The sequence below is a fragment of the Bos grunniens genome, chromosome 13, assembly GCF_055505025.1.
Source record: "Bos grunniens cultivar Pamir isolate PY7600 chromosome 13, Bosgru_T2T1.0, whole genome shotgun sequence".
Lineage (NCBI taxonomy): Eukaryota > Metazoa > Chordata > Mammalia > Artiodactyla > Bovidae > Bos > Bos grunniens.
The window spans coordinates 77,027,136-77,041,918 of record NC_141177.1 but is presented as its reverse complement, the minus strand read 5'-3'; positions in this window follow the sequence as shown (position 1 = coordinate 77,041,918).

The window sequence follows — 14,783 nt, the reverse complement described above, 5'->3', positions numbered from 1 at the left end:
CTTCCCTCCCCTGTTGTATGGCTGGCAATCTGGCCCCTGCTGACCAGAGCTCTTTGTAAGCGACTCTTCTGGTTGGGTTTTGACAGAGGGAGACCCTCATAGTGCTGCCCTTAGACCCAGGCAACAGGGGCCAGCCCTGGGCCCGATGTTTTATATAGCAACATAGACCGTAGACACATGCAATAAATAAATAAGTAAATATATATATATGTATATAAAGATTAAAAGACACATGGGGGACTTAACTGGTGGTCTAGTGGCTAAGACTGTGTCCTCCCACTGCAGGAGACCTGGGTTTGATCCTTGGTCAGGGAACCAAGATCCCGCATGCCTCAGAGCAACCAGGCCTGCAGTCCACAAGAGGCAACAAAAGATCCTGTGTGCTACAACTAAGACCAGATGCAGCCAAATAAATACATAAATAATTATTATTCTTAAAAAAAGACACATGGGCACTTGTGTTTCTTGGGAGAGAGCACTACCATCAGAGTGCACAACGCTCAGTGGGCAGGAGAACTTAATGGCTGAGACCTTAGATGAGAAAAAAGACATTAGCTTGCTAAATTTGTCCCCTTTCAGAAGCACAACAGGTTTTGGTGGTGCTAGGTACTCATTTTCTTGCTTCTCTTTGGTTGTTTTAATTCAAGCTCTGTATATTTAGTATTTACAACACTGTCAGCTGTTGCCCAAGGAAGGCTGTGTGTATGCAGTCCAGATGTCACCTGAGTGAGGCATGAAACTGAGTCTACATTTGGCAACTGGATGAACATCAAATGCTAAGATGGTAAATAGATTTGTGTTTTAAAACTATTTTTAAAGGTTCTATTAAACTTAAAAATGCTTAGATTTTGAAAAGTAATAATTTTTGAAGGTTCTAGAACAAAAAGTTTTTGAAGGAAAATATGAAAAATAATTTAAAAGTTTTTACATTTACTTTGCAAATTTTATGAAACTTTGCTGAAATGTTAAGTACAACAACAATTGTATTTTAGCTTTAATCTTTTCACCTTTATTATCAACAAAATATAAATTATATGAAATCTAGATAATAGAACACAGTGATTTTCCTGATATTAAGATAGAAATTAATTTTATGGACTATATATAGGGAATACTTTATAAATTGATTATGTCTTTATTACTCATCCAAATGTTGCTGGCCATAAAAAGCCAATCATATGTCATCATAATTATATGTGCTGCTAAGTCACTTCAGTTGTGTCCGACTCTGTGTGACCCCATAGACGGCAGCCCACCAGCCTCCCCCTTCCCTGGGATTCTCCAGGCAAGAACACTGGAGTAGGTTGCCATTTCCTTCTCCAATGCAGGAAAGTGAAAAGTGAAAGTGAAGTCGCTCAGTCGTGTCTGACTCTGTGCGACCCCATGGACTGCAGCCCACCAGGCTCCTCTGTCCATGGGATTTTCCAGGCAAGAGTACTGGAGTGGGGTGCCATCGCCTTCTCCTAATTAAATGTAGTTTTTTTTAATATTTTGTTGACTTTCAATTACATAAAAAACACATGTTTGCATATGTTTTCAATTTTGTGGTTATAAAGGTATATCTGTTGTTTTGGAGCAAGTTGTAAACTTTGGTGTTGTGGGCCAGACAGTTTCTGTTACAACTCTTACTGAGTGGAGTGTTAAGTGGCCATAGATAACACGTGAAAGAGTGGGAAGAGGTGTGTCCCAAAAACACCAAAGAAGGCAGTGGGCTGGGTTGGGTCTGCAGGCTGTAATTTGCTGGTCCCTGAGTTTTCCCAGGAGTCATATATGGATGTGAGAGTTGGAACATAAAGAAAACTGAGTGCCAAAGAAGCAAGGAGATCAAACCAGTTAATCCTAAAGAAAACCAGTCCTGAATCAAAGGACTGATGCTGAAGTTGAAGTTCCAATACTTTGGCCACCTGATATGAAGAACTGACTCATTGGAAAAGACTCTGATGCTGGGAAAGATTGAAGGCAGGAGAAAGGAATGACAGAAAATGAGATGGTTGGATGGCATCACTGACTCAATGGACATGAGTTTGAGCATGCTCTGGGAGTTGGTGATGGACAGGGAACTGAACTGAACTGTGTTAGAGGAAGCAGACTGTGTGAGACTCTGAAATAGAAGTTTGTGTGCAGAAAATTTACTGCAGGAGGGTAAGACTCGGCAGGAAGAGAACTTGAACTGGGTGTAGTCACAGTAGATACCTCAGCTGACCCATCGGGGAGCCGGCCCTCAGGGTTGACCCTTTAGTCTTGCCCCAGCTCAGGGCAAAGTGGCTTGGCCTTTATACCTCCACATGCCCTGGACAGGGACTGCGAGGTGTGACCCTAGACAGGGCATCTCCCTTCAACAGAGGGAAGTGCCCAGAGGGGGACCCCGCTGTGAACTGTCAGTACCTCAACCTCAGAATCAGTGCCTCCATCTTAAGGAGAGTTGTGATGGTTAATTTTCTGTTATATGCTGGGTCACAGTGTCCAGATACTTTCTCATGGAATGTTTTTTTTTTGTTGTTGGCCCCAATACATGGCATGTGAGATCTCAGTTCCCCAACCAGGGATCAAACCCACACCCCCTGCACTGGAAGGTGGAGTCTTAACCACTGGACCGTCGGGTCCAGATACTAGGTCAACCATTGTTCTAGATGTTTCTGTGAAAATGTTTGTGGATGAGGCTAACACTTAAATTGCTGGACTTTGAGTAAAGCACATGACTCTCCCACCCCCTACCATAATGTAGGTGGGCCTCATGCTATCAGATGAAGGCTTGAACAGAAGAAAAGGCTGACTCACCTGAGCAAGGGGGAAACCTGCCAGCAGACGGCCTTCAGACTTGAGTCACAGCTTGCCTGTTCCTTGGGTCTCCTGCCTGATGGCCCGCCCTGCAGACTGTGGGCTTGTCAACCTCCACAGTCAAATGACTAATTCCCTAACGTACGTTTCTCTGTTATATACATACATCCTATTGGTTCTGGAGAACCCTGGCTAAAAGAAGAGTTCTTGGTGATGCACCAGGATGTTTACTCTGACTGTCAAAACAGGAGGACAGAACATGCATAGTGTGCAATCTTGCTTTGCAACTTTTAAATATTCAAGTGTATGGCACGTGAGCTCTGAGAAATGAAGTATTTCCTGCCGTATCAGTAAACAAGGGATATCACAGTCATCAGCAACTGCAGCCGCCATGGAGGGTGAGTGAAGTGGTGAGCCCCGCCAGGACTCAGGAAGGAAAGAATACCCGCCATCCGGCGGCCCTCAGATGGCAGCTATCCCCCACGGTGAGCCCCAGGGGACTCAGGAAGGAAAGAATACCCGCCATCTGGCGGCCCTCAGACGGCAGCTATCCCCACGGTGAGCCCCAAGGGGAGTCAACATGTGAAAACCCAAGATACTGGTCCCAGATAGATTAGGTACATATCAAAGGAATGATTTCAGTGAGCCCAGATTCTTGCATTTTCCCATAAAACAGCGCTAAATTCCTTAACTTGGCATATCAGGTTTTCCTTTAATTAACGATAATCTTTTGGCATTCAGACTACCTGCCCTTTGTTGTAAAACTTCTGTATAACCTGGCTTCCCCCTGGACTTCTCAGAGCAGTTACCTCAGACTTACTTGAGATTCTGCCTCCCAAACTGAAAGTCCTAAAAATTCCTGCCAAATAAAACATAACTCTCAACTTTTAGGTCATGAATATTTTTTAAGTCTACAGCCCCATGGCACGCTCCCCTGTCCAATGGCGCTCTTGAGCAGTTGACTAGGATCTGTAACCAATTGTAGGCATCTCTTTTAAATTTGATGTTCTCTGGTATCAGTTTGGTAGCTTGAAATCATCATGGTGAGAGTATTTCCAGTAGAGAAGTCAGCAAACACTACACATCCAGGCTGGTCGTGTAAATGGTGGTTAAACATGAACCTATCTGTAAGGGGCTGGATTCCACAAGTGTTAGGAGCAGGCTTGCCTCTACACCAGCAGTTCACCAAAGACGGAAAGTCCCTGCTGCATGGCTTCCTCTGCCCTGAGTTCCTGTAACTCCGTTTCCTTCCCACAACCCTCCCAAAAATGGCAGGTCACAGCTCCCCACGGTTGCTCTGCTCTGAGTGCATTCCTGCTTCTGACTGTCCCTTGGTGAGGAGACCCTTGCCCTGCAGCCTCCTCCTCTGAACCGTCTGAGACAAATTGTTTCCTTCTGGGACCTTGGTGGCACAAAAGGGGGCCGGCAAGTCTGTCTCTGGCTCTACGCTCACTCTAAGGTTCAATGTCATCCCTCCCGCCATTTCCAGTTTCCATCATTTGCACCAACAGCTGATAACCTGTTTCATTTCTTATCTTCTCTCCTTTATGCCTTGTCCGTTCTCTACTCCTTCCAAAAGGCACAGGCAATAGGGTGAAATCCCAGAATCAGTCTCCAAGTCACATGCCAAGGGATATTCCACAGCCAGGTGTTTTGTCCCTCAGTCACCTTGGTTATTAAAAATGTGTTTCGGTGATACTCAGTGAGGTTAATTTTGGAATCCCCAACTGTGTAAAAGGAAGACAAAAGCCAACTATCAAAATTAATTGGAAACAATGTGTTTAATTTCAGAAGGCGAGAGTGATAGAAATCACATGGAACTGTTCATCTCTGGCTCATCTCTTTGAATTATTTTAAGAATCAAAACCTCTTGTGGTTTTGACTCATAATCTCATATTTCTGCATGTCTGATGTACACATTCAGTAATAGGTCTGGGCTTAGGGCAAGAGCCAGGGGCTGTGGGTGGGGAGTGGGCCTATGGACCCTGCACCCCACCTGGATCATGGAGCTGGTGGAGAGGCCTCTGTCTGGAACACACCACATCAAGGTGTTCTTGACCTTTTTAAAATATATATATAATTTTTATTATATTTTGACCAGACCATGTGACATGCGATATCGTTGTTCCCTAACCAGGGATTAAACTCGCGCCCCCTGCACTGGAAGCGCAGAGTCTTAACCAGGGAAGTCCCTGTTCTTGAACTTTTTTCCTGTTATGGCCTCCTGAAGCTTATGGACCTTTCCCAGAAGAATGGTTTTAAATATAATACAATCACATTAAACTATATTTAAGTAAAAAAAAAAAAAAAAGGTTGGGGGGCTTCCCTGGTAACTCAGATGGTAAAGAATATACTTGCAATGCAGGAAACCCAGGTTCAGTCCTTAGGTCGGGAAGATCCCCTAGAGAAGGGAATGGCAACCCACTCCAGTATTCCTCCTTGGAGAATTCCAGGGACAGAGGAGCCGGGTGGGCTACAGTCCATGGGGTTGCAAAGAGTCAGACACGACTGAGCGACTAACACACAGACACACACAAGTACAAAAAATATCACCACACGAAAGCTCTGGAGTTTGGGAAGGTTTTCAGGTTGCCTCTGCTCTTCCAGCCCCTCTGGTCACACTGCTTCCCTAAGTTTGCATCAGCGACTCTAGACACAACACAGTGTTGGTGAGCTTTAATCAAAAACAACAAAGAATAACACTGCTGTCCTCTTTTTCTTTTTTTTTTTTAAATGACCTTTGCTTTTTCTCTTGGAAGGAAGGAAAGGGGGGGATCAGAAAGAAAGAAAGAAGGAAAGAAAGAAAACCAGGGGTTGTTGGCTGGTGTGCTCAGCCCTTCTTCCTTCTCCTCCTGGAAATAGACCCACCTGCCCTCACCCAGTGAGTGACAGGCAGAGTCCAAGAGAGTGAAATAAATGGACCCACCTGACCCAAGCTGAACCAATCATATATTCTATTCCAGAAAATTGCCCATTGAGTAGAGTTGTCAAGATGTAAAACAGTCGCTTCTGAGACAACTAGGAGCAGCATTCTTGGGATAAATTTCCAAGCCACTGCTGACAGAGATTCCTGGAAGCACCTGGGTCCATCATTTGGAAAGTTTAGCTTTTCCTTTGAATCCACAAGCTAAGCATTAATCTGTCAATAAACCTCTTCCTTTGCTTGTAACCCAGGAACCCTAACTGACCCAGAAATGACTTCTGGCTTTGCCGAACGCTAATGTGGAGGAAATCAGCATAATCTGAAGAAGGAGAAGACCAGGGGAGCTTCTCTCCAGGGTGCCAAAGTGGAAAGGCAGGATCTCAGGACAGTCAATCACAGTGAATCCTTGAAGAGGTCTTCCAGCCCCAGCCATCTGTCTTCCAAGCCCCCTAGTCCCAACAGCCAAATACTTTTGACACACTTTCAAAGTATTAAGTTTTACAGTAGTAGAGGCCTTGGCCATTATTTAGTCCATTTTACTAGGTTTTAGATTTAAAATGTAAAGCTTTTTCTTTTACATTTTGTTTTTGTTTTAAAGTTTATCCATACCCCACAGCTTGGAGGATCTTAGTTCCCCTACCAGGAATGGAACCCAGGCCCGAGGAGTCAAAGTGCCAAGTCCTAAGCACTGGACCATGAGGAAATCCCCATAAAGGCTGTTTCTTCTTCTTCTTATCTTGTACCATCTAATAATACAAAGATCTTAAATGAGTCTGACCAGCAGTTTCACATTTGGATTCACATAAAATTACTTCCAGAGGCATTGGTGTGTTTTTGTTTTGTTTCTTGATGTGGACAGTTTTTAACATCTTTATTGAATGTTTACAATATTGCTTCTGTTTGTGTTTTGGTTTTTTTGGCTGTGAGGCATGTGAGATCTTAGCTCCCAGACCAGGGATCAAACTAGGGTCCCCTGAATTGAAAGGTAAAGTCTTAATCACTGGCTGACCAGGGAAATCCAGAGGCATTGGTTTAAATCAATGGCAAAACCATGTTCCCAATCCAGGGAAACTCCAAGAAAGGATTTACCTACCTTATATCAAAATGGATTGATTTGGAGAGGTGAGGGGGGTGGGAGGTAGGCATTATTTTCTGGAATGTGATAATAATAATAAAGTGAATAAGAGCTAAGATTTCCTGAATAATCAGTGTGTATCAGGCAATGTTCAAGAGGCTTTTTCAAGCATCATTTTATTTAATCCTTAAAAGCAAAGTATTGTGAGCAAGACTATATTGAGGGTGTAACATCAAACCTGAAGAGGTTAAATTGCTAGCTCTAAATCACATGTTAGTAGTAAGTGGTAGAGCTGGGATTCAAAACCAGATTTCCCGACTCTATAAATATGCTATTAATGCTATGTATAAAATAGATGGGCTTCCCAAGTTGTGCTAGTGGTAAAGAACCTGCCTGCCAATGCAGGAGACGTAAGAGGTTTGATCCCTGGGTGGGGAAGATCCTCTGGAGGAGGGCATAGCAACCCACTCCAGTATTCTTGCCTGGAGAGCCCCACGCACAGAGGATGGTGCTATGGTCCACATGAATGAAGCGATTTAGCATGCACGCATGCACACATAGAAATAGATAACTAAAGAGAACCTACATATAGCTCAGGGAAATCTACCTGATAGTCTGTGATGACCTAAATGGGAAGGAAATCCAAAAAGGAGGGGATACGTGTATATGTATAGCTGATTCACTTTGCTATATAGCAGAAACTAACACAACATTGTAAAGCGACTATATGCAGATAAAAAATTAATTAAAAAAATAAATCCTATACTCTTAACTAGCAAGTTAGTTCCTACATATTCATCGCTGTGGACACCCTCGTTATTTGTCTTGGGTCCTAAAGCTAGCTGCTGGCCTGGTCAGACTCCCGTTTTTCCCAGCCTTTGTATACTGCACAGCAATGATGTAGTGGTGGGAGCCCACCACAGTGTAACAAAGCCCCTCATTCAGGATTGTCCCAATAGGAAGGATACAGTCTGATGTGACAGCAGTAGACACACTACAAGTAGGCCATCAGAAGAAAAATAATTAATATAAACAATAATAATAAATTATGCGTAACTTTTAACATTAATCAAGTTCAAGAGGAGGGATAAATTGGGAGATTGAGGTTGGCATATACACACTACTATAAACAAAATATATAACTAATAAAGGCCTGCTGTATAGCACAGGGAACTCTGCTCAATGCTCTGTAATGACGTATATGGGAATAGAATCTTAAAAAGACTGGATTTATGTATATATATAACTGATTCATTTTGCTGTACAGAAGAAACTAACACAGCATTGTAAATCAACTATACTCCAATAAATTTTTTTTAATTAAATAGGCAATGCCAAGAAAATTAATTAAGTTCTCAGGGGAGAAAGAGAGCTTCCTTGCAGATACATACAAAAAGACCAGTATGAGGAAGGGTACTGAGTCCCAAAGGGTGGAGGTTGGGGCAATGAAGCATCTCAGTCCAACTGGATGGGTTAGGTCACACTGCAAAACAGTTAACTCCAAGCTGAGTGGCTTGAAGTGCTATGAATCCATGAAGAAACAATGGTGACTTTCTCATTTTGTATTAGGTTGATGCAAAAGTAATTTCGGTTTTGCAACTGTTGAACTTTGCCATTTACTATTAGAACACATTCTTAAATAAATGTGGTATGTTTACACTTTATTTTAATGTACATTTCTTGTTTTATGTTTTTACCAATGAATTACTACTTGCTGTCTATTTTTTATGTATTTTAGACTATGGAAATGATGTTAGACAGAAAGCAAATTTGAGCGATTTTCTTATTGGAATTTAAGATGGGTCATAAAGCAGCAGACACAACTTGCAACTTCAGCAATGCATTTGGCCCAGGAACTGCTAATGAACATACAGTGTGGTGGTGGTTCAAGAAGTTTTGCAGAGGAGACTAGAGCCTTGAGGATGAGGAGCACAGTGAGTGGCCATTGTAAGTTGACAACGACCAACAGAGAGGATCATCAAAGCTGATCGTCTTACAGCTACTTGAGAAGTTGCCCAAGAACTCAATGCTGATCATTCTATGTTCGTTTGGCATTTGAAGCAAATTGGAAAGGTGAAAAAGCTTGATAAGTGGGTGCCTCCTGAGCTGACCAAAATCAAAACAATCATTTTTTTGAAGTGTAGTCTTCTCTTATCCTATGAAACAACAAAGAACCATTTGTCAATTGGATTGTGGTGAGTGACAAAAAGTGGATTTTATAAGACAATCAGTGACAACAAGTTCAGTGGTTGGACCAAGAAGCTCCAAAGCACTTACCAAAGCAAAAAGCTTCCTGATCTCTGGTGATCTACTGCTGGTCTGGTCCACTCCAGCTTTCTGAATCCCGGTGGAACCACTACATCTGAGAAGCATGCTCAGCAAGTCAGTGGGGTGCACTGAATCCTGCAATGCCTGCAGTCAGAACTGGTCAGCAGAAAGGGCCCGGTTCTTCTCTGCAACAATGCCTGGCCACAGGCCACACAACCAACACTCCAAAAGTTGAGCGAATTGTGCTACAAAGTTTTGCCTCGTCCACCATAATCACCTGAACCCTTGCCAACCACTCCTTCAAGCATCTCAACAACTTGTTGCAGGGAAAATGCTTCCACAACCAGCAGGATGTAGAAAATGCTTTCCGAGAGTTCGTAAAATTCTGAGGCATGGATTTCTATGCTGTGGAAATAAACACATTTATTTCTCATTGGCAAAAATGTGTTGATTTTACTGGTTCCTGTTTTGATTAATAAAGACGTGTTTGAGCCTAGTTACAATGATTTCAAATTCAAGGTCCAAAACCTTGAATAATTACTTTTGCACCAATCTAATAGTACTGAAAAACAACCCAAATAAATTAAAAATAAAATTTAAAATATATATTGTATAGGAAAAATAAAATTAAACAATCTGTCTTTTTTGTCCAGGACAGGGAATCTGATAAAACATCATGGTGTCCAATGTTCATAGATGTACTATTTACAGTAGCCAAAACATGGATGTAACCTAACTGTCCACTGATAGAGGAATGGATAAAGATGTGGTACATATATACAATGGGATATTAGCCATAAAAAAATCACGAAATAATGCCATTTGCAGCAACACGAATGCAGCTAGAGATTATCATGAAGTAACTCAGAAAGAGGAAGACAAATGCTCTATGCTATCACTTACATGTGGAGTCTAAAATATGGCACATATGAACCTATCAACAAAACAGAAACAGACTCATAAACATAGAGAGCAAACATATGGTTACCAAAGGGGAAGGGGGAGGAATAAATTAGGAGTATGGGATTAACATATACACACTACTACATAAACAGAGAATAGATAACCAACTTGAACCTACTGTACTGTATAGGCAACCGTACCTAATGTCTTGTAATAACCTATAATGGAAGAGAATGCAAAAAAGAGAGTAAATATAAATATATATGTATGTATAACTGAATCACTTTGATGTATACTTGAAATCAACACTACATTGCAAATAAAGTATACTTCAATAAAAATTAACAACAACATCGTGGGGAAACATTGCAGTCCTTTAATGGACCAGAACCTGGTGGTCTGGAGTCGACGCTAAGAAAGTAAAAGAGATAAAGAGAGAGAAGAAAGAAAGAAAGAGAGAGAGAAAGAAAGACACGGGGACCCAAGCTCTGATGGAGCAAAGATACTTTATTAGCAGAAATGCAGGCTTATATGTCTTTAGTAAGATGGTTACTCAGCTATTACACAGGATGAAATTTTATCAATAGCCACAATATGGATAGTCTAATACATACAAGGTCGCTGATGCTGAAAAGAGTCACTGAAGGGAATTACTGAAAGGAATCCAAGCAGGTATCCTTTCTCATGATCTCAGTCCTGAGAACTGCATGCAGCTTTACTCGTCCTCAGAATAGGAACTGATAAGGAACAGAGAATCCTTGAGAAATAGAAAACAGCATGCAGAAATCCTCCTGTTAAATCTTCCCTGACAATTCCCCCTTGTTTATTATATTTGTAAAAAGGGTCTTGACCAATTGAGTTTGTTTAAACAATTTTTGCATAAGGGCAATGGTAAACAACACATCTAATTGTAACAAAAGGAAGGGGAGCACAAGCTTGTATGAAATATGACAGATTATAATGAAATATAATGAAATATTTACTATGATTGGTCTCTGTGAAATGTCCAGTCCAAGTCCCAAGTTCTTCAGCGCTCGCAGCAAGTTTCTAGATGTCCCATTGTTTAGGCCCAATCTGTCGAGGACGATTCGAGGACGAGGGGGGCCATTCCACCGTCAAGCCACCCACGAAGTCCTTTGTCATGGTAATGCTCCATTGTCGTGTTAGCAACTTTCCATGCTACCTGAGTAGCACAGTCACACACAGTGCTATTAATATCATCTGAGCAGTTAGATAGCCACATACCATGGGGTCCCCCATCGACAATTGTATGCTTAGCCATAAACATTAATTTTCCTGATTTTGGAAATCCTGATTTTGGATTTTGGTCCCTTTTGATACCCTGCTCATGTCTAACTGTCTACCTATTTCCCTTCTCAGGCATTTGGGAACCCAGTCTCAGGGGAAAAGGGGCGATGACCGCTCTGGTTTCTTCAGGCTGTACAGGGGCGTCGTGGGGTTCTGGGTTCCCTTTGCCTGGTCTCTGTCAGGGTGCATTAACAGAGGGAGATGAGAGTCCATGGAATGATAAGGTGACTTGTTTCAGCATTGTCTAGGTGTTGGTCAAGGAATATTCTTGTCATACTACCATTTGGAGATTTGTTGTATTCTGGAAGAAACAAACTTAACAAGAAAGGCAAAGGTACATGGCTCAAAGATTAATAGAAGTAGAAAAGCTGTTCAGGGGCTACCAGGAGAACTAGGATCAAACATTGGTTCATGACATTAGTGTTTCTCTAGGTATGAGAAGGTGCAAGAATTTGGGCTCATAAAATCTTTACTTGAAAACATTTGGCTGTCTGAAGGCCGGTTCTTCTGGGTTTTTCCCAGAGCACAGAGTGCCTTATTTCTGATTTCTACCTTGAACTCCTTTCAGAGGGTGTTGAAGGTCAGCAGCTTGTAGTGGTCATGATGTAATCTTTGTGGAGGCAGCTGGCAACTTCCAGGCAGCAGGGTCCCTTTATAACCACATATTTGACCATGTTTGGGGGACATTTCTTGGCCATTGTGTCTCACGGTGCTGGGAAGGCTCATTTATCAATTAACCTCAGCAATATTATCTAGAGACAAAGACATGCGTTGAGCCATACATATATATCCAGACAGACAGAGATCTCATAGTTTTCTGCTTTAAGATTTAAAAGGTCTTTTTGTCCCCTCTTCTCTTTTTTAAAACCAAGGTTTTCTTTTTATGCAGTACACTCTTGGTCACAAACAATATTCTGATCATTCAGCCACTACCAACATTAGTACATAGGTCTTGGGAAAGTAATCTCTTAAAAATGAACAGTCTCAATTTCTAGGCTCAGAGATGATTTTTGCAATTATATAATTCCATGACATGAAATTTTATTGGATTTAACAGTTCTGTGATATAGCCATTTAAGAGGAACAAGGAAAAATCAACCCAATCAAACACTATGCATCTAAAAAAACACACACGTCTATAAAGCACATGGGTGCATTCTATTCCACAATTACTGAGCTCCTATTATGTGCCTGTCATCGAGTATTAGGCTATCATCAGTTCAGTTCAGTTCAGTCGCTCAGTCGTGTCTGACTCTTTGCGACCCCATGAATTGCAGCATACCAGGCCTCCCTGTCCATCACCAACTCCCAGAGTTCACTCAAACTCATGTCCATCAAGTCAGTGATGCCATCCAGCCATCTCATCCTCTGTCATCCCCTTCTCCTCCTGCCCCCAATCCCTCCCAGCATCAGAGTCTTTCCCAATGAGTCAACTCTTCGCATGAGGTGGCCAAAGTACTGGAGTTTCAGCTTTAGCATCAGTCCTTCCAAAGAACACCCAGGACTGATCTCCTTTAGAATGGACTGGTTGGATCTCCTTGCAGTCCAAGGGACTCTCAAGAGTCTTCTCCAACACCACCACAGTTCAAAAGCATCAAGTCTTCGGTGCTCATCTTTCTTCACAGTCCAACTCTCACATCCATACATGACCACAGGAAAAACCATAGCCTTGACTAGCCGGACCTTTGTTGGCAAAGTAATGTCTCTGCTTTTGAGCATGCTATCTAGGTTGGTCATAACTTTCCTTCCAAGGAGTAAGTGTCTTTTAATTTCATGGCTGCAATCACCATCTGCAGTGATTTTGGAGCCCCCCAAAATAAAGGCTGACACTGTTTCCACTGTTTCCCCATCTATTTCCCATGAAGTGATGGGACCAGATGCCATGATCTTCGTTTTCTGAATGTTGAGCTTTAAGTCAACTTTTTCACTCTCTTCTTTCACTTTCATCAAGAGGCTTTTTAGTTCCTCTACACTTTCTGCCATAAGGGTGGTGTCATCTGCATATCTGAGGTTATGATATTTCTCCCGGCAATCTTGATTTCAGCTTGTGTTTCTTCCAGCCCAGCGTTTCTCATGCTGTACTCTGCATATAAGTTAAATAAACAGGGTGACAATATACATAGCTGGATAATAATAGCCATGCTCTGTAGCCATGTCCCTGTTTGGGCGCCACTTGTTGCTGTCCTTTAATGGACCAGAACCTGGTGGTCCAGAGTCGATGATAAGAAAGTGAAAGAGAGAGAGAGAGAGAGAGAGAAAGACAGACACGGGGACCCAAGCTCTGATGGAGCAAGGGTACTTTATTAGCAGAAATTCAGGCTTATATATCTTTAGTAAGATAATTACTCAGCATTACACAGGATGAAATTTTATCAATAGCCACAATATGGACTGTCTAATACATACAAGTTCGCTGACGCTGAAAAGAGTCACTGAAGGGAGTTACCGAAAGGAATCCAAGCAGATACCCTTTCTCATGATCTCAGTCCTGAGAATTGTGTGCAGCCATGGCAATCCACTCCAGTACTATTGCCTGAAAAATCCCATGGATAGAGAAGCCTGGTAGGCTACAGTCCATGGGGTCCCAAAGAGTTGGACACAACTGAGCATCTTCACTCACTCACTTACTCGTTCTCAGAATAGGAACTGATAAGGAACAGAGAATCCTTGAGAAATAGAAAACAGCATGCAGGAATCCTCCTGTTAAATGTTCCCTGACAGGGAAATACTTTCTATGATCACTGGAATGGGATTTTTCTGGAGTGCAACAATCATTACATTGTCTGCAGCCTAGGGTTCCATGTTGGATACCTCTTTGAAGCTAGTCTTGGATTCTTGTTGTATTTCACATATATAGTCCCTGGCCCTCCCCACTTCCCCAAAGAGGAAAAGAGACAAAGAACTACAAGGGTTAATAAATACTGATGGGTTACTGAAAAAATCCAACAGTTCAAAATCAGTGACCCATGATGTAGCTGGTACAGTGGACATCCACTGGAGCAATTTGTTAATTCTTTTTTTGGAAACTGGTTCTCATCGACCGTAGTTGATGGGTGAGCAGTGAACACAAGCTGGGCCAATCACATTGTGTCTCTGGAAATTTAGAACTTAGACTATATAAAAAATAATTTTGAAAAGAATCTTTATTTGAAACAATCTCAAACTTACAGAAAATTTGCAAGACAGTACAAAGATATTTGTTGCTTCCTAAATTTTGTGAGAGCAAGCTCCTGACATGATGCCTCATCACCCAAAGACATACTTTTCACTGAATTTCAGTCATCAAAAGCAGGAAATTAACACTGATAACGGCTACCAGTTCATCCTCAGGCCATTCAAGTTCTTCCATGTTCTTTATAGTTAAGGGTCCAGTTAAGAATTATGACATTTCCCTTTATTAGAGCTTGGAATTTAAAAAGTGATATATGGCCTTCCCAGGTGGCTCAGTGGTAAAGAATCCATCTGCAATGCAGGAGACCCAGGTTCAATCCTTGGATTGGGAAAACTCCCTGGAGAAGGAAATGGCTA